The 23,414-nt window shown below is 40.8% G+C and overlaps 1 long non-coding RNA gene across 1 annotated transcript in view; it reads left to right on the top strand.

The window, feature by feature from the left end:
• The window catches only part of LOC131278557 (uncharacterized), a 28,337-nt gene extending 6,036 nt beyond the window's left edge, over positions 1 to 22,301 (top strand). Inside the window, exon 2 of the long non-coding RNA XR_009185926.2 lies at positions 21,384 to 22,301. This is a non-coding gene — a long non-coding RNA (uncharacterized lncRNA). The remainder of the gene's footprint in view (positions 1 to 21,383) is intronic.
• The last annotated feature ends 1,113 nt before the right edge of the window (positions 22,302 to 23,414 follow it).

Here is a 23,414-nt window from a genome sequence, read left to right as displayed (position 1 = left end):
CAATTCACAGAAGAAATAGGAATAGTCAAAATACATTTGGAAACAAGATATACCTCACAAATAATCCAGGAAATACAAATTAAAGTAATAATTAATGACTTTTTACCTCTCAGATTAGGAAAAAAAATGTGTTTAACTTGGTAACATAACATTGATAAGCCTGTGGTGAAATAAATGTTCTTATATATTATTAGAAGAACTGTAAATTAGTTCACACCATTTGGGGGGTGTAGTAGACAGTACAAATGTCCCCACTTCCTTCTTCCTCCCAATGTAAACACCTTTCCCTCATAAATTTGTGGTGTTCTCTCACTGTCTCTGAGTTCGGTCATGTGGCTTGCAGTAGCCAATGAGATGTTAGCAAAGTGCAAGCAGGGCCTTAAAAAGTGTTTGCGTGATTGGACTTACCTGCTCTCTTTGCATCTCTGTCAGTACCAGGAGAACATGCCCAGACTAGAGGAAATATACACATGGAATAGCGCAGAGTTACCCCAGCAATCCCTGCCAGTGCCATCCTAGACCACCTGACACCCAGTCAACCTCCAGACACAAAGGCAAGCCAAGCCAAGATCAGCAAAGCTCACACAGAAGTGATAGGCACTTATTATGATATACTTTTAAAGTCTATGGTTGGTTGTTATGGAATGTTGTTGGGGAAATAGATAACTGAATAAGAAGCAATAGAAGAAGAGGCTTATTCTGTTAAGATTTTTAAAATGCATAACCCTTGACCCAGCACCTGTTTTTCTCGGAAGCTGGAAAAATATACCTGAACTGATAGGCATGTAAGAAGGTGTCCACTGAAGCATTATTTGCTAAAGAAAAATTATTTAAACATTCTAAATTACTCTCTGTAGGTTAAACAAATTAGGCTATGTCTGAATCATGAACTATTATATAGCTGTTGAAAGGATGAAGTAGATTTATATAAATTGATAAGGAAAATATTAATATCCTAAGTAAAAAATGTCAAGCAATAAACGTGACATAATAGTATTTTTTGTTTCTATAAATTATAAATGTAAAAGCACAGAAGAAAGGTCTGGAAGAATGTAGAACAAACCAATTTTTAATTTCTGGGAAGTAGGATCTGGGGAAGTGAATCTGCATGTAGAATTACATTTTCATGATAACCATGCGTTACTATTGTAATTTGAAACAAATGAGAAAAATATTAGAATTTTAAATTCTCAAAGTAATAGATCCTATCCATAAAATAAATTCAAACAATATAAAAACTTGTTGAGTAAAAAGTGAAATGCTTCCATTCTCCTCAGTCCTTCCAGCCATAATTTACTATCCTCATATTAATCAAAGTTTGGAGTGAATCCTTTCAGACTTCCCTTTTCCTTGAATATTCTCTTGCACTCAGACACACACAGACTCATATACACACAATTTTTTTGTTCTACACAAGTGAGGTATATCTTATGCTGCCAATTTGCTTTCCCTTCATGATAAACCACCGGTATTTTCTTTTTGTCTCAGGCTAGGTATCATTTTAAATTATTTCATCAACAAGACCCTCAGTGTCATAAATGCCTCCTCCTCATAGGCATAGACACTTTCTCAACTGCTTTATCATAAGTAGCTCCACACGCTCATACCATTACTCTTTTTTTTTTTCCTTAAGATTTATTTATTTATTTAATTCCACCCCCCTCCCTCCCCCAGTTGTCTGTTCTCTGTGTCTATTTGCTGCGTCTTGTTTCTTTGTCTGCTTTTGTTGTCATCAGCGGCAGGGGAAGTGTGGACGGCACCATTCCTGGGCAGGCTGTACTTTCTTTCACACTGGGCGGCTCTCCTTACGGGCGCACTCCTTGCGCGTGGGGCTCCCCTACGCAGGGGACACCCCTGCGTGGCACGACACTCCATGCGCACATCAGCACTGCATGTAGGCCAGCTCCACACGGGTCAAGGAGGCCCGGGGTTTGAACTGCGGACCTCCCATGTGGTAGACGGACGCCCTAACCACTGGGCCAAGTCCGTTTCCCCATACCATTACTCTTTATCTATTTCCACTGCTCTGCATTTGCCTATCATACTCATCACCGCCTACCTTCTTGAGGTGCTGTCCCCTTCACGAGGGCAGAGGTTTTGCATGTTCACACCTCATCCCCAGAGCCTAGAATAGTGCCTGTTGTACAGGGGACCCTCTATAAATATTTGTGGAATGTTGAATGCGTGAGCAAAATGCTGCTCAACACAAGAATCTCAAAATGACTCTGTGGTAATTTATTATTTCTAAGTCAAACAATCCAAATGCTAATGTCAGGTGTATGCCTACAGGCAAAATTAAAGGCCTGATGTATTTTGGCGTTTTAAAAGGTAACTTTTTTAAAACTTAATTAAAAATTAATTTCTTAAAATCTATGGTTCACATACATCACATTTAGATTCTAGACCATAGAATTCAAATCTTATTTTAGAAGGATTCGTTATACATTCTCTTTCCCTTAGGTACCCCTGAAGGCTTCCTTTTGTTGATCTGTGGATATTAAGATAGAAAGTGGCATCAGTCACCTAAAATCTGGGGATCCTTATTCTATTCTGGATCTGGCTATTGACTGATCTTCAACTTTAGGGAAATTGCTATGTTGCCATTTTTCTTCATTTTCTCTGTTTAATGAAGGAGAATAACAGTTGTTGCTCAGGTGCTGTGGCAGTTTGGCATTGTTTATGAATTCCAAAAATAGATATTGGATTGTGTTTGTAAACTGGTCTATTCCTCTGGGCATATTAGATTATATTTAATTCAGAGGTTTCACTTTTACTTGATTAAATTGTGATTAAGGCTTTGATTTGGCCACATCAGTAGGACATTGGGTCTCCACTGCCTTGGTGAGTGGGGACTCATAGGGAAAATGACAGGGAGGAAAACACAGAGGAATAGAAACAGCTCATTAAACATAGCAGAGGCCCCAGGAAGAGAGAGAGCCTGATAGTCTACAACTGACCTTGTGGAGAGACCAGAGCAGCTGAGCCCTGGAAGTGAGATGAACCTTATGCCAGCCCACAGCTGAGATCAGGAAAAGCTGGGCCACAGAGCCTTAAGAGGAAAGGGGAAGGCTGAACCTTCGCAGATATCGGGGCATGGCAGCAGACTTTGGGTGAGAAAGCACCTCTTATGGTACCTTGAGTTGGACTCTTTAGGGCCTTATGACTATAAGCTCTTACTCCCGATAAATACCCTTTATAAAAGCCAACAGAGTTCTGGTACTTTTCATCAGCACCCCTTTTGGCTAACTAGTACAGGTGCTTTGAATTTGCAGATAAAAGTCAAAGCTACCGCTTAAGGAACAACACCCAAGCACCCCTGGAGACCCTCGCTGTAGCCCCCAGAGTTCTGGGTTCTCCTCCCACCTTCCCCCCCCCCCCCCCCCCCGGGGACCTCTGCCATCTGCATCAAACCTCACTAGGGTCTCTTGCCCATTCCACCCTCCCCCCACCTTGGCCTTTCCTTCTCTCTGGACTTTGTCTCTCCCTCCATCTGGATCCTACCCTTCACCTTTAAATTACTCTTTCTCTCTCTTTTTCAGTTTTGCCCTCTATACCCCTCTTTACAGGTTACTGAAAGCAAAAACTGGCTTCCATGATGATTCTATGAGGACTCTGCCTTTAGATGTTCTAAGGTAGAACCTGGTAAGCCTGGGACACCCTGGTTATTATGTGTAATATCAAGTCATCCGGTGTTATTCTCCAAATGTTTTCAGAATCAAATAGTGCACGTTATCTGTGCTGGCTATTTGCCTATTCAGAGCCACTTTCAACCTTTCTCTGCACTGCCCAGTGCTCTGACCACTTTCCATTATCAATGTACCTGCATTCTGTTTCTGATTTGGACTCAGCCAGTGGGGAACATTGGCAGGAGACTGACTCAGGAAAATGGGAAGGGCATCCATTCTCTTGGCAGGGCCACGTTGTGTTGGCAGGGCCTGTGTCCTTCTACTGAAGACCTAGTTCTTGCAGGAGAAGCTCCTTCTGAAAGCTACAGCTCTCTCTGGCTCCTTCCTTGGCATTGCCCCAGGGATTTCACTATTCCTTGTGTGTTTCTCTTAACCCTTTCTGCACCTTTGTAAACCATCGCTTCAGTAAACTCTCCCCTTACCTTATCTGAGTATGACACCTGTGTCTTACTAGCACCCTGATAACCAAATCACTTGTAAATAGAAGGTGATTAAATTGCACTAGGTGTATCAGTGGTAGGTGGATTGAAGACACTGAGGTTTGCTTGTAGAAGGTTGTTGGGGAGTGTTCTCAGGTACAACAGCTGTGAGGGAGGGAGGGAAGCAGGATTAGGGAGAAGGAAAAGTTGAACTGTGATGCAAGGACAAAAGACACCTCTACTGCTCTTAAGGGGAGCTCTGCAGCTGGGATAGATCTTCAGAGTTGTCCAGCCTTGAACCAAGAGGGCTGGGCCCTAACAGCCCTGCTCCTTGGGCACAGTGGCTGTCCAGCTCTCTGGGGCTCAGTGAGAGCCATCCGCATCCAACACTCCCAGCAGCCGGGGACATAAGGGGATCTGAGGAGTGTGTCACCCAGCATCCACCTCGTACATGTTACACAGTGGTCACACGATAGCTTAATTTTGGAGGACTTGTTTCTGTGCTTGGGCTCCATAACCTAAAGTCCCATTTATAACAGTTATTTCTATGAGTAAATGCATATTCCAACCAACTTATTAGGGAACTTTGGGACACAACTCATTTGCAAGTGAGTAACTGATGGCATTGTTACCTTGACAGATGTAGAAGATGATTTTCTAAATATTATACCCACCCACAAGTTTTGCCTATGTTAAGAAGCACTCCCACTTCTCAGCTCTGACAATACAGGCTGACTTGAGTATGGATGATGATACACCAATCCTGACGCAATGGTCAGAACCCTGCCGGAAAAAAGCCTCAAAATTGTTTGAAAACAGCCATTTTCTTTGGAGAAGAAGGAGGTTCATCCTGTGGGCTAAAAACTACCAGCTTGGTCTCCAAGGCCTCGAGCACTTCAGGATTTTGATTGTGCTGTTATCTCCGTTACTGAACGCCAACAGCAGGCTGAGCTGTGCGCAGGTCTAGCACTGGAATACTCCTGCCCAGCAAATTTAGAATCCAATATAAATTATTTACTTATTACTCATTCCCTCTTGCCCCAGGACAAGCGTCTGTTCTTTCTTTTAAAAAGTGATTAAGTTTTTCCCATGTGGATTTAAAGTCTGGTATTTCGTAATTGAGTTGATAAATCAGATTCTTGGAGGCTCTCACTTCCGCTGCCATGTCTAGGTGGTGGCTTCTCACCTAGAAAACAAGAATATTTAACCATTTGTTTGGGTCAGATGTCGACAGCCCAGCAGCGCCATGGAAGTCCATTTATTAGCTGGGCCCAGAGCTGCCCAGGACATATTGAGAAATGTGAACAAATCCAGCCCCTTACCCAGAATTAGGAAGTGACTGGAAGAGTTAAGTGAAGAGTTCAGACAGGGCTTCTGTGGGATCTACACTTGTGGGAGTGAAGCTAGCAAGCATTCTTCAGAAATAAAATATTTGTGCTTTCCTTCCTTTCCCTTAGTATTTCTTAAAGAATTGCCACCTCTGTGTGACACTTTTCAATTGTATGATTGAACAACAATCGGAACAGAAAAAGTATTATTGGATTAACTTCCTGTATCATTCTATTTCACTTCGGTTCACATCGGCAACAGTCAAATCAGGTTTTTGTTTGCTTGTTTGTTTTTACTCTGACAGTTTGGTAATGGTGTGATAACCTTGCTCATCCGATTTAACCAACTTGACTTCTGTGATAGTCTAACTTTGCTTTGGGGCCTCTTAGTTTTTGACTCCACCCTACGAGCACTTAACTATTCCTTTATGTGGGGGGTCTTGATGGAGCATTATCATATTCTCATCTCTCTTCCCTCCATTTCTCCTCTGTATCTGTGTCCCCTCACCCAGAAAGTCACTCTCCCCCTCACACCAAGAGACACATTACCCTAACTTAGCTTTTTCACCAGCCTCAGAAAACAAAGGGCAGGTAACTCCTTCCAGGGTGTGTCACAGTTTATTTAAACTCAGCATTATCGAGTGCAGGCTTCATGCCAAACCCTGTGGATTCGGGATGAGTAATATGACTGCTGCTCTCCAGGAGCTCACAGTCTCCCGTGGAAAACTGGTAAACCAATACAATGACAACTACAGAAATACTAGACAGCACAAGGTACAGAAGTGGCCCAGAGCAGCATGCATGTGTGCACACCTGTGTGTGACGGGGGAAAGGTGTAAGAGATGTTCCAGTGGCCATGACAATGAAGCTGGTTTTGGGAGGACAAGGTGAAAAGGGAATTCCAGACTAAGGCATGTAAATGTGTGTCTCAAGGCATCCTGGAAGGGAGAAGTTTGGAAGATAACTTGCTTTTTGAGTGTCTCACTTAATGAACCCCAACATCTACTGCATCCACCTTTGATTTTGATCCAAAAGTACTATGGAAATATTTTTCTGAGTACTGATCGTTCGGTAAGAAGATCACAGAGAAAGAAGTCATTCACAGTCGTTACTGTGCACACACCACACACTAACACTTAAGGCGGTAGCAAAGAAAATTAGCTTAAAAATGTAAGCTAAGGGACTGAGAGAGCGCCAAAGGAAAATTCTCTGTACTGTTAAATAATACCTGTCTAGCTGAGCAGCAGGCCAGAGTGTAAGGAAGGTGGGTATGGTAATTCCACAATCAACTGGGGAAGATGAGATCTAGATGGGCCAACGGGCTGGCAGCTCAGCCGACAGTCCAAGTTTCCAATCACACTCAACAGAGGGGTTAAAAGCTTCTAGAAAACCACCCCAAGATGGGGCAGCTCCACTTCTATGGGGAAGTTCTGCAAAAAGCGGCAACATCCAGGCCGCCTCTTTTGCTACTTGTGTAGGACTCCTTTCCTCTCCAAAACCAAAAAGTCTCTCACCAAATGGCCATTTGTCGTATACAGCAGAGCTATTATACTAGTATCAGCACAATTAGAATAAGTAGTTGATAAAAATTGAGAATCATAGTGCATATCACACAGAATTTATAATTTCTGTTTCTTTAAATGGAATAATAGCTTAAAGCACTGCAAAGATATCTGAAGGCAGAGTCCCCAATCTCTCACCATGGTCTAGCTGAGGAATTGGCTATTTTTTTTCTGTAAAAGGCCAAATAGTAAATATTTTTGGCTTTGGAGGCCCTATGTCCTTTGTTGCAACTACTCAGCTCTGCCCTCTGCAAAAACAGCCATAGATAATACATAAATCAATGGGGTGGCTGCCTTCCAATAAAAGTTTATTTACAAAAAGAGGCAGTGGGCCAGATTTAGCCCATGGGCCATAGTTTGCTGATCTCTGGTCTAATCCACTAATAATTTAACAGGTATTGCTTTCAGCCACTTAGTCCTTATCCAGTATTTCAAAAGCATTTAACTGAATTTTGAAGAAACAACAATTCCATTCTTCCAGCAAATGCCAATTCTATTCTTCTAGTTGTTGAGGCCAAAAACCTTGATGCTCTTTTTCTTATAGCCCATATCGATCTTTCGGCAAATCCTGTTGACTCTACTTTGACTATGGATCCAGAATTTGACCACTTCACAGCAACTCCATCCTTGACGTTTTGTTCCAAGCCACTATTTCTGTTATCTGGCTCATTGCAGTAGACTTCTAACAGGTCTTCCTGTTTCCAGCTTTGCTCTCTACATAGCAACTAGAGTGATCCTTTTAAAATGTAAGTCAGATTAGGTCACTGGTAAGTAACAACCTTTCCAGGGGCTCCTTTCCACTCAGCATACAAGCCAAAATCCTTACTAGTGCCTGCAAGGCCTTGTGTGACCAGCTACCCGCCCACCCCCAACATCAGCCTGGCTGAGCTCCCTCCTGTCTCTCTAGCCTGTTACATCAGTTGCACTTGTTATTGTAGTCATGTGATTTAACTAAATATTTACATAAGCAAAAGAATTATGAATAATATCTAATGACTTTACCAACTATATTAGTTGCCAAAGGGTTGCTGATACAAAGTACCAGAAATCTGTTGGCTTTTATAAAAGGTATTTATTTGGGGTAAAAGCTTACAGTTACAAGGCCATAAAAAGTCCAACTCAAGGTTGCTTTCCCACCAATGTCAGTTGTCAGGTGTTGAAACAAGATGGCTGCCGATCTCTGGCTGGTCTCTGTCTTCCATGCAGGGCTTCCTTTTCCTCTTGAGGCTTCATGCTTAAGTGAAGTCCTCTTTCTGCTAGCAAAGGGCTTGTTTCTTTCTGGGTCTCCTGTATGAGTCTCTGCTCTCTTCCCAAGATCAGCTGTAAGCTATTAGGCAAAAATGGTTCGTCTTTCCCCAGGGTTTTAACTGAGCTTTCTACTTCTTTTTTTTTTTTAAGATTTTATTTTATTTATCCCCGCCCCATTGTCTGTTCTCTGTGTCTATTTGCTGTGTCTTCTTTGTCCGCTTCTGTTATTGTCAGCAGCACGGGAATCTCTGTTACTTTTTGTTGCATCATCTTGTTGTGTCAGCTCTCCGTGTGTGCAGAGCCATTCTTGGGCAGGCTGAACTTTCCTTTGCACTGGGCAGCTCTCCTTATGGGGCGCACTCCTTGCGTGTGGGGCTCCCCTATGCGGGGGACACCCCTGCATGGCACGGCACTTCTTGCACACATCAGCACGGCACGTGGGCCAGATCCACATGGGTCAAGGAGGCCCAGTGTTTGAACCACGGACCTCCCATGTGGTACACAGATGCCCTATCCACTGGGCCAAATCTGCTTCCCTGAGCTTTCTTCTTTTTGTCACAGGGCTGAATCAAAAAGCTCTCTCTTCTGGTGTGTCTTCTTGAGTGAGTGTCCATTTATATCAGAACCGGCAAATGGGTGGAGGACTCAGCCTGAGTCAGGCCTTACTGACATAGTTCAATTAAAAAGATCTAATCTTAGTCTTCAAAGTGAGCCATGAGGTCATTCCAGAGGTTGCACTTATGCACGTCTCAGCAGGATCTCATTGACTGCCACAGTAAAATTGCCTCAAATAGCAGGACTCCTGAGGACTCTGGAGACATCCAGACACTACAGGCAGGGCAGACGGCTCAGGAGTTTGGTGCCCCGCCAGTAGGCCCTACTTTGGAATTTATGCTCCCCAGTGTGACCGAGTTGGACTCGGCTATGGTTTCCCTACACATGGCTCTTCTACCCCTTCTATTTGAACCTATAGTTAGTACTAGAGTTGACAGGTATATGCCCAAGAGACTTAACTCTTTCAGCTCTCCATGTGCCAATTGGACCCTGGATCTCAATAGACTTGCAATTCACTGGACTCACCCAGGACAACTAACAAGAAACATCCCAAGGGACAAAGAGAGTCTGCAACTGCAAGCAAGATAGTCCCATCCATCTGTCCCATGGGACCTAAGCCCCCTCTCAATTTGAGGAGGAGTGGGCATCACTGTCCAGAATCCTCAGGATTGGGGAATGCATGATGGACTAGAGTAGACTTACTGTTATTCTACTATAGGCTTATTGTGATTCGATTATAGATATGGAAGAATTGTTGTCATTGGTGTGGAGGAAGTGGCCACTGGAGATTCTGGGGGGAGGGAGAGGGAAAAACAGGTGTAATATAGGGCCATTTTTGGGACTTGAGAATCATCCTGAATAACATTGCAAAGACAGATACAGGCCATTGTATACCTTGTAAATTACAAAATTGTGCAGGAGAGAGTGTAAACTACAATGTAAACTATAATTCGTGCTTAGTGGCAATGCTCCAAAATGTGTTCATCAATTGTAACAAATGTACCAGACTAAAAAAACAAAAACAAAAATCAACAACTGTAATCTTAACAGGTAATCTAATCAAAGACCCCTCAACTAAATTTAATACAATCAAGGAGTATCACACCCAGAGAAATAGATTAGTATATAAATATAATCTTTCTCTTTTTGGAATTCATAAATAATCTCAAACTGCCATACCAACTTACATATAAAAATTTTCATGACTGTCTCTTTCATGAATACTTTTCTAATTCCAAAAAATATCTATATCGATACATAGATAGATAGATAGATAATATAGAAAATGTGAGTAATGGAAGAAAATCCTTCCAAATATTCTCTTCCAGTTTTTAAAATATGAGTTCATACATTTATATATATTACATAGTTCCATACATTTCTAAGCTTAAGTAGTTGAGCTTATAGTATACAAGAATTTTACACATTTTGAGCATTTCCTATATTAATAAAATTCTTCATAAATATAGTTTGCATGACTTATTACATTGTATGAATATATTAATACCATAACTTAAGTCACTCTACTGTTGAGCATGTACAGAATCTCCAGTTTTTCCCTGGAAATAGACACATAATAGATAAGATAATTACTCTCCCTTAAGATAGACTCCTAGGACATAGTCAAGAACGTCTGTAGAATTACATATACTAGAATGTCATTATGGAACTTCAGTTTTTTTTTTAAAGATTTATTTTATTTATTTCTCTCCCCTTCCCCCCACCCCCCGCCCCCATTGTCTGCTCTCTTGAGTCCATTCGCTGTGTGTTCTTCTGCGTCCGCTTGAATTCTTGGTGGCACCGGGAATCTGTGTCTCTTTTTGTTGCATCATCTTGCTGCGTCAGCTCTCCATGTGTGTGTGTGGTGCCACTCCTGGGCAAGCTGCTCTTTTTTCATGTGGGGCAGCTCTCCTTGCGAGGTGCGCTCCTACGTGTGGGGCTCCCCTATGCAGGGGACACCCCTGTGTAACACAGCATCCTTGCGCACATCAACACTGAGCGTGGGCCAGCTCACCACACAGGTCAGGAGGCCCTGGGTTTGAACCCTGGACCTCCTATGTGGTAGGCAGACGCTCTATCAGTTGAGTCACATCCACTACCCAAAACTTCAGTTTTAATACATGCCAATCATTGGTTTATAAAATGCATATTGCAAAGCAATGGAACATTCATTTGTTTATATTTTAATATTTCCTAAAAGAAAAATAGTTTTTTTTTTAGATCCTTTTCTTAACTGAGGTCAGCTCCTTTCTATTTTTCTCGTGTCTAATGTTAAAATAGCTTTTTCATGGTTGGCATCACTAGGAAAATACCAAGGGAAACCTGTAGATTTAATATTTGTTAGTGTCATACAACAAAACTATTTAATAAAGATCAGTTCTCTATGTCATTCCTCCCAGTTCTTCCTAGATCTGAGGCTGAAGGGATGGTTGTAGAAGTTCAACATGACTTGTTTGCAGGCATGGACAATGATTCTTTTTTCTGCTTCCCTTACTTGTGTGAAAATGTTATCAGTTATTTTATTCGAATATTAAAGAGCAGTCAATTATATGAATTGCAACATGAACATGATCAAGGTGTGAAGTTTTAAATAGAAAATACGTGTCTGGGTTTTGGGGGAGGTATGTGTTTAGGTATTCTGCTAAGAAATTAAATAGTTGATATACTTTTTAATCTGTATTAATGGACAAATAAATATAATTATTTAAATTATGATTGTTTATTATAATTTAAACATTAAATATTACATTAATCAAATTTCTATCAGCCTACTATTAATGGAGAGAATAATGAAGAAGACAGAAAGGGGTTCAAAATTTATATTTTAGTGCACTAATTAATCTTGAAGTCAAACATAAATTTGACTCCCAGTTGATATGGCCATTGCTCTTACCTACTGGGGTATTTTCTGATGTCAGCCTTTTTTTGAGGTTCCTTCTACACTTTGGTGGTAAAAGTAGCTTCACATCTCTAGTGGTTCCTCTAATGACATTTTCCCCTATAATGTCTAAATAAATTTTGGAAATTCTGCTTTTTATTTGCCCCTCTCAGAGATTCTCAGTTCACATTACCATATTAAAATTTGAATATTTCTTCAGTTATAAGGAAATTACTTAACTTTTCAAGCTAGCTTAAGCAAATTTCGTTGACCTCAGAACCATTTTTTTATTTCAAGTATACCTATTAACATTGCTTGGACATTCTTGAAAAGAACTCCCTTATCCTATTCCTATAATAACAATATATTAGGGTATGCTATAAAGTTCTAGAATTAGATCTAGGCATTACTCAGCTGTACTTAACATTCTTTGTTTTTTATTTTTTATTTTTTAAAAGATACTTAGATTACACAAATGTTACATTAAAAATATACAGGATTCCCATATGCCCCACTCTCTACCCTCCCACACTTTCCCACATTAACAACATCCTTCATCAGTGTGGTACATTCATTGCAATTGATGAACACATTTTGGAGCATTGCCACTAAGCATGGATTAAAATTTACATTGTAGTTTACACTCTCTCCCACCCAATTATGTAGGTTATGGCAAGATGTATAATGGCCTGTATCTGTTGTTGCAACGTCATTCAGGCAATTCCCAAGTCCTGAAAATGCCCCCTCATTACACCTGCTTTTCCCTCTCCTTGCCCACAGAAACTCCAGTGGCCACTGCCTCCACATCAGTGATACAATTTCTTCCATTGCTATAATCACAATAAGTCTATAGTAGAATACCACTAAGTCTACTTTAGTCCATAGTTCATTCCCCAATCCTGAGGATTCTGGGATGGTGATGTCCACTTCACCTTTAATTGAGAGAGGGCTGCAATCCATTAGGGCTGATGGATGGGACTCTCTTGCTTGCAGTTGTAAATTGTTAGGTTCCTTGGTATGGGAGTTGTCCATCATCACTTCCTTGTTAGTTGTCCTGGGTGAAACCACTGAACTGGAGAGTAGGTGTTGACACTCCATTGAACTTAACATTCTCTGATCTCGGTTTTTCCCTCTGTTATTTCGGAATGATATTTCCCTTATTGATTGTGTGAGGATAAGTGAAATTGAGTATGTGTGTGTGTGTGTATGTATATATATATATATATATATAAACAAAAATATATATACACATATATGCATATGATGACAAGCACTGTGCTTGGCTTAGATAGCATGAATGTAAGCCCCCATGAGTGTAAACAGCCATTTACTAGCTCCCGTACATCCTGAGATTTTAGTTTTAGAAACTAATCTACATCATCATTGCCTTTAGATATGCTTCCCATTGACCTACACCCAACTTTTTTTATTATAGGGCACATAATTGGTGGTCCAGTGTCTCCTTCCAAATTTAGTACTTTGGTTCTGGCCACTGGGCTGTAAAATTATAACTTCATCTTTGCAGAACTTGGAACAAAAAGTCACCTTGCACAATTTTGGTGCCCAGAACTAATTTTTTTATTGCAGAAGCCAAGGATGTTTGCTGAAACATAGTATAATTTAGACTCTGTGGAAACAGCTATTTAGAATCATGATGACATACTGAATGAAAATCGGAGAGACGCTGCCTTGATCTGCCAAATAATACATAGATTGAGTGGTAAAGCACCTTAAAAAAAAGTTTGCGGCCTTTGCACTGGCTGTAAGGTTTCACCCAGCAGCAGAGCCATATGTCTATGGCACATTCTTGTTTTACTTGTAGTAGTTTATAGTGCTTGAGTTTTATTTATGCCTGGAAGTGTTTGTGCTGTTTATTTAAGCTATAGCAATTTTAGCTTAACTTTAACTACCAGCTTAATAAATATTTAAGCTGGTGAAAAAATATATTAAAAAATTGGGAATTACTTTCTGGTTAATCAAGAAAGGAGAGGCAGTGAAATTACAAAGTTCATTTTACCACAAGTGAGGCACACTTGAAAACAGAAGCCAGTCTGTGACTTTAATTTTGACATAGAGCCCTTGGAATAGCATAAGCTGAGCCCTCCCTAGGTGGATGCTCTCCTTAGGAAATCCTACAATCTGGCCTCCAGTGACTGGTACCAGTGCAATCAGATGAAAACAAACAGGATAGGCAGCCTTGGAGGTGCAAAGGGCGAACAATTCCCAGAAGGGAAGCTTGGTGCTGAAGTGGTACGTACGTGAATGTGTGCTGGAAGGAGGAAGGGTGGTCTGCACTCCCACTGGCCCACTGGGTGGTGGGGTGGGTGCCCGTGCTCAATCACCTCCCGTGTTGGCACCTGTAAAGTCCTAGGGAAGCGTGGGATGCAGTGTGAGCTGGTGTAATTGGCCCTAGTACAACTTTCTTATTGCATAAGAAAATTAACAAAGCAAATGTTTAAATCCTACAGAACCTGTGTTGTCTCGATTATGTCATGGCCTGTGGTGTCTGTGCCTGAAAAGAATGATGTAAAACACAAAATCATCTAATATAAGAGAGGAAGGGGTCTTATCAATCGTCTAGCCTGGTGGTTCAACTAGATGACTCCTTTAAGGCTGTGGTACTGTCACTCGCTATGGTTCAACAATTATTACGGTGTTAGTTTTGTCGCCTTGGACAAATGGAGAGCTTCTCCTCTATGTGGAACATGTTTTCTGCTGTAGCAAAGCAACAGCACAATGTGGGGATGGGGGAGGTGGTCAGCAATTTTAAAGCAGTCAGAAATGACCTTAAATAGTCTTATACCTGTCTTACGAGTGGTTTTTTTTCTCAATAAACTCTTCTATTTTTTTAAGAATATTTATTTATTTTCCCCCGCCCTGCTGTTTTTGCTGTCTGTGTCCATTCGCTGTGTGATCTGTTCTATTTCTCTTTTGTCTCCTCTTCTTGTCTTTCTCCTCTAGGATTCACCGGGATTCGATCCTGGGGACCTCTGATGTGGAGGGAACTTCCCTTTCAATTGCGCCACCTCAGTTCCTGCGTGTCTCTTTTGTTGCATCATCATCTTGCTGTGTGGCTCACTTCTGTAGGCACTGGCTCTCCACGCGGCACTGGGTTTGCTGCGTGGGCACTCAGGTTGCCACACGGGCACTGGCTTGCAGCATGGGCATTGGCTTACCACACAGGATCTCACACGGGCATTCGGCTTACCGCACGGCACTTGGCTCACCACGTGGGCATTCGTGCAGGCACTCAGCTCACCACACAGGCACTCAGCTTACTGGACGGGCACTCGGCTCACCACACGGGCACTCAGCTGGCCACATGGGCACTTGGCTCGCCATATGGGCACTCGCGTGGCCACTCAACTCACCACATGGGCACTTGGCTCACTGTGCAGGCACTTGGCTCACCCACAGGCATTGGCTTGCTGCATCACCAGGAGGCCCCAGGGATCAGTATATCGTAGGCAGAGGCCATATCACTTGAGGCACATATACTTCCCTCTTACAAGTATTTAATTCAGTGGTTTTTGAACTATGTTCCACAAAATCTTGGCATCTTTGGCACTATCTTTAGGAGGGTTAGCAAGGAACAAGTGTGCAAAGTGAGCTCTTCAATCAAAGCAGACGTTAGCAGGGCCAATCAGTATGGTTGTATAACTGTGTGCTTCATAATCCCACAGGATGCCAGTCATATCATAGATTTGTATATATTATCTGTTTGTATATATTATCTGATGATTTCCCAGAAAGTTACAGGAAAGCGTCTCATTTGAATAAAAGCAGGCTGTTGCAGCACTTCTCTGAGAAATGGAAGTAGCATGTCTCTAGAAAAAAAGCACTGTGGTCCAGTAGTAGTTCCTGATGAATCATGCCTACACTATTTCCATGCCCTTTGGAATCTCCTCCCATGTGGACTCTGCATAAAGTAACAATATCAAGCATTAATGCTAGCAGGGCTCCTTGAGACTTCTTTCTATCTGGGTTCTTTTGGAATCCAGTCTCTGTGTCAAGCAGTCCAGGCTTGCCTTCTGGAGACAAGTGGCCCTCTGACAGCCAGTAGCTATTTCAGACATGTGAATGAGGCCATCCTAGATCATTTAGCCACCTTTGATACCTGCAGGGTCATCTTTAACCTTAGACAAGACCAGCAGAAGATCCACCCAGCAATTAGGATCAGCTCAAATTACCAATATACAGAATCATGAGCAAATAAATTGGTTATTTCAAATCACTCAATTTGGGGGTAGTTAGTTTCGCAGCTATAGATACAGGTTGAGGAATCTTTTTCTAATTTGCACAGAGTTAATAAATAGGATAGCTGTAGGCATGTATATAGAGCTGCCACTGAAGAGTCCTTTAAATAAAAAATCCTGCAGCCAAAAAAAAAAATGTTTGGGAAACCTGTTCTAGTTAAATGTTTTACTTAATTGAAAATTTCCAGCATAAACAAAAATGATTGATTTTTGAGAATTCAGAATATTCAAACATGGTAAAATATACAATATAGTGTCACTCTAAATCATTCCTTGGTTCTCTATGGTATGGTCAGGAAAGATTGCTTGGTTTGATATTCTAGTTCACTAAATGGCTCTTAGGATTTTTTTCATTCTAGACTAAATACATTTTCCCATCCATTAAGATCCCTCTTCCTCTAACAGTTAAATATTTCAATTCTACCTGTTCTTGTTTCATAGAGGAACATGTAACTTGTGTTTCTCATTCTGGGAATGTTAATTATACTTTAAAAAATTTCATATTTCCATTCTTGTATTAGCTCTGTTTCCTCAGGTGGAAGTTTTTCTCTAGTTGCGTTTACCAGTTCCCTTTAGTAGCATTGGCTTTCCTCAAATGTTTGGTGATTCTTGATGGTGCACCCAGATTTATGGTTGACGTGCTCTAACTGTCTGCTCTTTCTCTTTGCCCAACTCTCTTGAGGAAGGGCAGGGGTTGCAGGGAGTGGGAGCTGCCTCTGGAGTTTGCGGTGAGAGCAACCACCCTTCTGCTTCTGCCCCACCTCCTCCGGGCAGGCACCCTGATGCCTCTGCTACCCCATGGCAGAGCTCTCCAGATGGGACCTTAGCGACAGCTCCCTTCTTCAGTCCCATCTGACTTCATTGGAGTCCACACGGGGTTTCCCCTTCTCATTTTGGATTACAGGTAGATTTTTAAATAAAAATAACATCTCTGTCATTTCTGCAGATCTAATGTGGGAAGCATAAACAAAAGGTATGCTCAGATCACTTCTTTCTTTTTTTTTTAAGGATTTATTTATTTTATCTATTTCTCCCGCCCCCCCCCCCCCCCCCCGTTGTCTGTAATCTGTGTTGTCAGCGGCACAGGAATCTGTGTTTCTTTTTGTTGCATCATCTTGTTGCGTCAGCTCTCTGTGTGTGCGATGCCATTCCTGGGCAGGCTGCACTTTCTTTCACACTGGGTGGCTCTCCTTATGGGGCACACTCCTTGCGCGTGGGGCTCCCCTACGCGGGGGACACCCCTGCGTGGCACGGCACTCCCTGCGCGCATCAGCACTGCGCGTGGGCCAGCTCCACACGGGTCAAGGAGGCCCAGGGTTTGAACCACGGACCTCCCATGTGGTAGGTGGACACCCTATCCATTGCGCCAAGCCGCTTCCTCAGATCACTTCTTAAAATTAAAGTTCATCCTTTTTATGATTCTGGGGACAAGTGTCTTGTACTTCAGGATCTTTTTGAGAGTTTATTCAAATCTTTACTGGGGGCTGGTATGTGCCAGGTTATATAACAGGCGCTAGGAAGAGCGTGGTAGGAGAGACGAAAATGCCCCCTGCCCTTGCAGAGCATCAGCAGCCTCTTGCTATGTACTTCCTCCACGGCTCAGCTCAGGCATCTCCTCCAAATATTCTTCTCTAATGCTCTCCCAACCCAGGCTGAGGTAGGTTGACCCTCTCCATGCTTGCTTGGTTCCTTTGCATATCCCTAATATTGCAGTTTTGCTTTGTTTTATAATTATCTACCTAAGTGTCTGGTTCATGAAGCCGTAAGCTTTTGTGAGAGCCACAACCTTGCCTTACACATTTTTGTATCTCTAACATCTACATTTACAAATGTCAGCAGCTTAGACAATAAATATTTATTGAATGAATGAGTGAATGAATAAGTGTTTGAATGAATATGGAAGAACTTTTTCAGAGGCTTCTGAGTCAGAGAGGATAGTTATGGTTACAGTGCAGGAGAGAGACTCATTTAAAAGTGACATCAGCAGGCAGACTTGGAAAGCTCACAGTCAGTACGCTCCAGATTTATCAGCATCTATAACATAGTTTCTGTGAAGTATTAATGGCTTGCAGCTCCCCCAGAAACTAAAGTTTGGGTTTGTCTCTTCCATGTGTTCCCCAAAAGCATGATGTTTGGCAGAAAAGTAGGACAGATGCACTAGCTAGTTCATCCTTTTCATTGGAACTCTTATGATTAAATTTCCATACTTATAGGGTGGCAGAATTGGCCCAGTGGTTAGGACGTCCATCTACCACATGGGAGGTCCACGGTTCAAACCCCGGGCCTCCTTCGCCCGTGTGGAGCTGGCCCATGCGCAGTGCTGATGCGCGCAAGGAGTGCCGTGCCACGCAGGGGTGTCCCCCGCGTAGGGGAGCCCCATGCTCAAGGAGTGCACCCCGTAAGGAGAGTCACCCAGCGCGAAAGAAAGTGCAGCCTGCCCAGGAATGGTGCTGCACACACGGAGAGCTGACACAACAAGATGACGCAACAAAAAGAAACACAGATTCCCGTGCCGCTGACAACAACAGAAGCGGACAAAGAAGATGCAGCGAATAGACACAAAGAACAGACAACCCGGGTGGGGGGTGGGGAGAAGGGGAGAGAAATTAATAAATAAATAAATCTTTTAAAAAAAAATTTCCATACTTTCATTAATATTGACCAGGCATAATATTTCCATGTGCAACAATGCTTTTTTTAATTCGATGTAAGTTAAAATATGCCATTTTTACTAGAAGAGCATACACAGTCACTGTTTTCACTATGAGATAAAAGATGAAGCTCATATAACAAAGCCAGGAAAATAAAATGCTAAGAAAGTCAGGGGAAGCAGTGTGGCCAAACTGGGCATATAAGGAGGAATAAGCAAGAGGGGTAGGCTTGACATGGTGAGAAAACATGGCAGGAGGAACTTTCTCTTGAACCACCTTGTGGGTACAGCCAAAGTTGAGTTGGCTGTAACCCGTTGTTTTTCAAATCTATTAACTAGAATTTTATTCCTTTGTAATACACAATCGAGAATATCCTGTTAATGTGCAAATATACCATGAAGGCAATTAATACTTTCCCAGGAAATATCTATTTCCCCACCTGACAGCTGGTTGAGACAGAATGGAACATAGACCCAGGTTGGTTTGAAGGACCTGAGCCTTCTGGGCAAGTTTGCTTCACAGGCACAGGAAGGGCCAGCATTCAGATGGTTCCTGTGTCCCATGGTCCTGATGAAAGGCTATTCAATATCTGGGACCAGGAGGCAAGAGAAGAAAGAACCACAAAGTGTAGTAGAATGGTGTGGGGACTAGTTCCACCACCTCAGCAAGGGCATGGCTAAATGATTTATTAAAGCTCATCTGTTCTTGCTTCAGAGCAAAAACAGCTCTGTCCTTGCTTATCTCTGCACAAGCTATCTCTTTTCACTTGAGATTTGAAAACGGCTTCCTCTTGCCCTTTCTGCTGTTAGATAAGATGTCAGTCTAGAGACAAGGTTTCTTGTTCCAAGACAAAACATCCTTGGGAAATTTAACTTAGCCACAGCCCTTGGCCAAATCCAAAATACTTGATATATAAGCAAGAGAAATAAACCCAATGGAGTCCTCCCTGCATTTGAGTTTTGTTGTGAGTCTTTCATTTCTGCAGCAGAATGGTAGAGAGAATACCGCACAATTTGACCAATGTTAGCACTAGCTATTTTTTTAAAATAGCACCAGGAAGGCTTCACTTCACTGACATGTTTCCAACTCAGCTCTTTGTTTGATTGCATCCACAATCTATCTATTATAATGTGTGGCCACATTCCAACATCCACCTGTTCTCATGTTGCGGGAGTTTCCAAAGAGATGCCGTATATTCCTCCTAATAGTAATGTAGACTTCTAAGTACTGGGAGAAAATGTACCAGAATATTTCTCTTTAAGCTTCTGAAAGCCTAGATTTTTTTAAAACAATTAAGTTAAAAGGTAATTATTTTCTTTACTGAACCCAAGGGTTTATCTAGAAAGTGTTCATTAAGATGGAATTTCATTTACAAAATTTTGATTTGCCTAGAATTTTGAAATAACTCTTCTATCATAAAGTCTCAATACAAATTGGACCAGTTCTCCTGGGTAGATGAGCAATGACTGTTTCAACTAAGAATGGCTCTGAATAAGTTTGAAAATGGACTGATTGTTACTCTAGGTGTGTCCAGAGTCATTGGACTGGGCTTTGTTGAGTTTAATGGTTGTAGTCACATGCATAATTGGGTTTTATTTATAAAAAACAAAAACAAAAGAAAAAACTTTGGAAACTTTCATTAAAGAAAAGAGGACACCTAAAAGAGCATTTGGGGGGCAATATTTTAGCTTCCTAGAGCTGCCTTAACAAAGTAAGCACAAACTAGGAGACTTAAAACAAGAAATTTATTGTCTCACTGTTCTGGAGACTAGTAATAGGAAATCGAAGTGTAGGCAGGGCCGTGCTCCTCCTGAACCTGTAGGGGAGAATCCTTCCTTCCTCTTCTAGCTTTGGTGGAGGCCAGCAATGTCTGGCATTCCTTGGCTTGTGTATGCGGCACTCCAAACTGCCTCCATCACATGGCTGTTTCCTCTCTTTCTGTGTTTCAAAATTCTCTTCCTCTTGTAAGAATCCCAGTCCTATTGGTTTTGGGCCCACCCTAATCCAGTTTGGCCTTCCTCAACTAATCATATCTGCAAAGACCTTATTTCCACATAAGGTGACAGTCACAGGAGTAGGGGTGAGGCTTCATAGAACTCTGCCAAATTGTACAAATGTTGTTTTGATAATATTCTCCCAAATTTTATTTTGGAAAACATAAAGCAGAAATCAGAAATAAGAACATGATGTTTGTACATATTTGAATAATTAATGATATTTACTACACACCTGCCTATCAGAAAGCATTGCATTGAAATGTTCAGTGTTTGGGAAACACTTTAAAAATCATTTGTGATGAAGATGAGTTGTTATATGCTATTTGTGGTCTAATTTAGGAAGCAGACTTTGTTGATAAACAGGACTGTTCCTTTTTATTTAAAAAAATTTATTGAGCACCTACTATGTGCCAAGCATTATTATAGGTTACACTTATGGTTTATTTATTTGGAATACCTGACCTTTTAGTCCAATTAATTGTTATGTAAAGCAGAAACTCTAGTGTTTTTGTATATCTGTCTATATCTTTTTTTATTTAAAGAAAATGCTATCACATCATTTAAGCGATGGTACTAAGAATGAAATATGTAAAATAACTTTCTCATCATTCTAAAAAGACTATTTTCTTTCTTTTTTGTATTAAAATAATCTAATTTAAAAAAGAACTATAGGATTGTACAATATAGTGAACCCTAATGTAAACCATGGAATATAATCTTAAATTATAAAACTATTCTTTCATCTGGAAGTAGATGAGCATTGTGGTTAATAATATAAATACAGGAATGTTTTTCCACTACAGGATGTTAAGAATGTGGCGAGTGGATGTGGCTCATATCATATGGGAGGTCCTGGGTTTGATTCCCAGGGCCTCCTGGAGAAGGCAAGCTGGCCACATGGAGAGCTGGCCTGCATGGAGAGCTGGCACAACATGACGACAGAACAAAAAAGAGACACACAAGAAAGATAATCAGAGACACAACAAACCAGGGAGCTGAGGTGGTTCAAGCAACTGAGTGCCTTTCTCCCTCGTTGGAGGTACCAGGATCGGTTCCCAATGCCTCCTAAAGAGAAGATGAGAAAAGAAGACAAGCAGACACAGAAGAACACACAGTGAATGGACACAGAGAGCAGGCAGCAAGCACAACAGCAGGGAATGGGGGGGGGGAATAAATAAATAAAATAAATCTTTTCTAAAAATGTGATATATGGGAAAAATATAACTAATGTAATTTAGGGATTATAATTAACAACAACATTGGAATGTTTTTGTAGTAAAAGCAAAGTTGGTACTATATTAATGCTAAAGGTAAAAAAAAAAGAATACGGAGTTTGGTTTTGTGAGATACAAATATAATGTAAGCATTTTTTTCTTCATTTTTTCCATTAATAAGGAGACCTTAACTATGTCATTTAAGTAATCTGTGTTCATCTTTGTATCTTTCTGAACATTATTGAAACAACTGAATTAGTAGTTGGAATTAGATAAGATGAAAGTGCCTAGAAAGAACTTTTTAGAAGTAATGTTTCCAAAATTTGTTGAGCTGAATTTTTTGTTATTTTATTTTTTATTTTTATTTTTAGGAGGTACTAGAGATTGAACCTGGGACCTCGTACATGTGAAGCAGGTTCTCATCCACTGAGCTACACTCATTCCCCTTTTTATGAATTTGAAATAAAGTTATTTTTTTGAATTTGAAATAAAGTTATTTTTAAAATATTCTTTCATCAGTTGTAACAATTTACCACACCGATGCAAGGTGTTAATAATAGGTTAGTATATGGGCACACTATGTATTTTACGCATGATTTTTCTGTAAACCTACAACTACTCTAATAAAAAGTTCATAATAATAATTATGATCCTTAAGTGGGAGTTCAGAGAATTAGTTCAAGGGTCCATAAAATTTACCAGTAAAGATAGTAGTCTCTTTCAGCACATGCTAATACTAATGCAGTGAACAAAGATATAGTCTAGCAAGCATGTTCTCTGAATCCACGAGCTATCTTTCCCTGAGCAATTTGATAGTTTCTCCACTTAGACCGATATTTCTCCTCAAGCAAGTAGAAAGGAAGAACCACATAGAAGCAGTAATAAAAAGGTAAATTTCAAAATTTCATTCCTAATTCCTGATCCTTATTTTCTTTGCTTCACAAGAAAATAATTTGAAATACTATCAAGATGGAAATATAAGTTGTGGGCAGTTTCGTGGATATTCAAATACATAACACCAATTAATGGCTAAGACGTTCATAGGAAGAGTAATTTTCTCCAAAATACAGAGCAGTTACTTCAAGGAAGCTTTAGAAATTGAAATGAATCATTTTGGTGGGATCTTTAGATAATCAAATGACATCTCTCTGGGTCATTCAGTTGAACTGGATAGCCCTTAGTATTGTGTAACTATGGAAAATAGTTTGGCGATTCCTCACAAAGTTAAACAGAAAATTACCATATGACCCAGCAATTCCACTGCTAGGTATGTACCCAATAGAATTGAAAACAGGGACTCAAACAGATATTTGTACATCAATGTACGTAGCAGCATTATTCACAAAAGCCAAAAGGTAGAAGCAACCCAAATGTCCATCAACAGATGAATGAATAAACAAAATGTGGTATATATATATATATATAGTACAATGGAATATTATTCAGATAAAAAAGTAGTGAAGTTCTAATACATGCAACAACATGGATGAAACTTGAAGTCATGTTGACTGAATTAAGTACAAAAAAACAAATATTGTATGATTTCACTGATAGGAAATAATTAAAATAGGCAAATTTACAGAATCAGAAAGTAGATTATAGGTTTCAAAGGGCTGGGAG

This window comes from Dasypus novemcinctus, chromosome 5, assembly GCF_030445035.2.
Source record: "Dasypus novemcinctus isolate mDasNov1 chromosome 5, mDasNov1.1.hap2, whole genome shotgun sequence".
NCBI classification, from domain to species: domain Eukaryota; kingdom Metazoa; phylum Chordata; class Mammalia; order Cingulata; family Dasypodidae; genus Dasypus; species Dasypus novemcinctus.
Note: the sequence above shows the minus strand (reverse complement) of the source record. Positions and strands in the feature narration are given on the sequence as shown.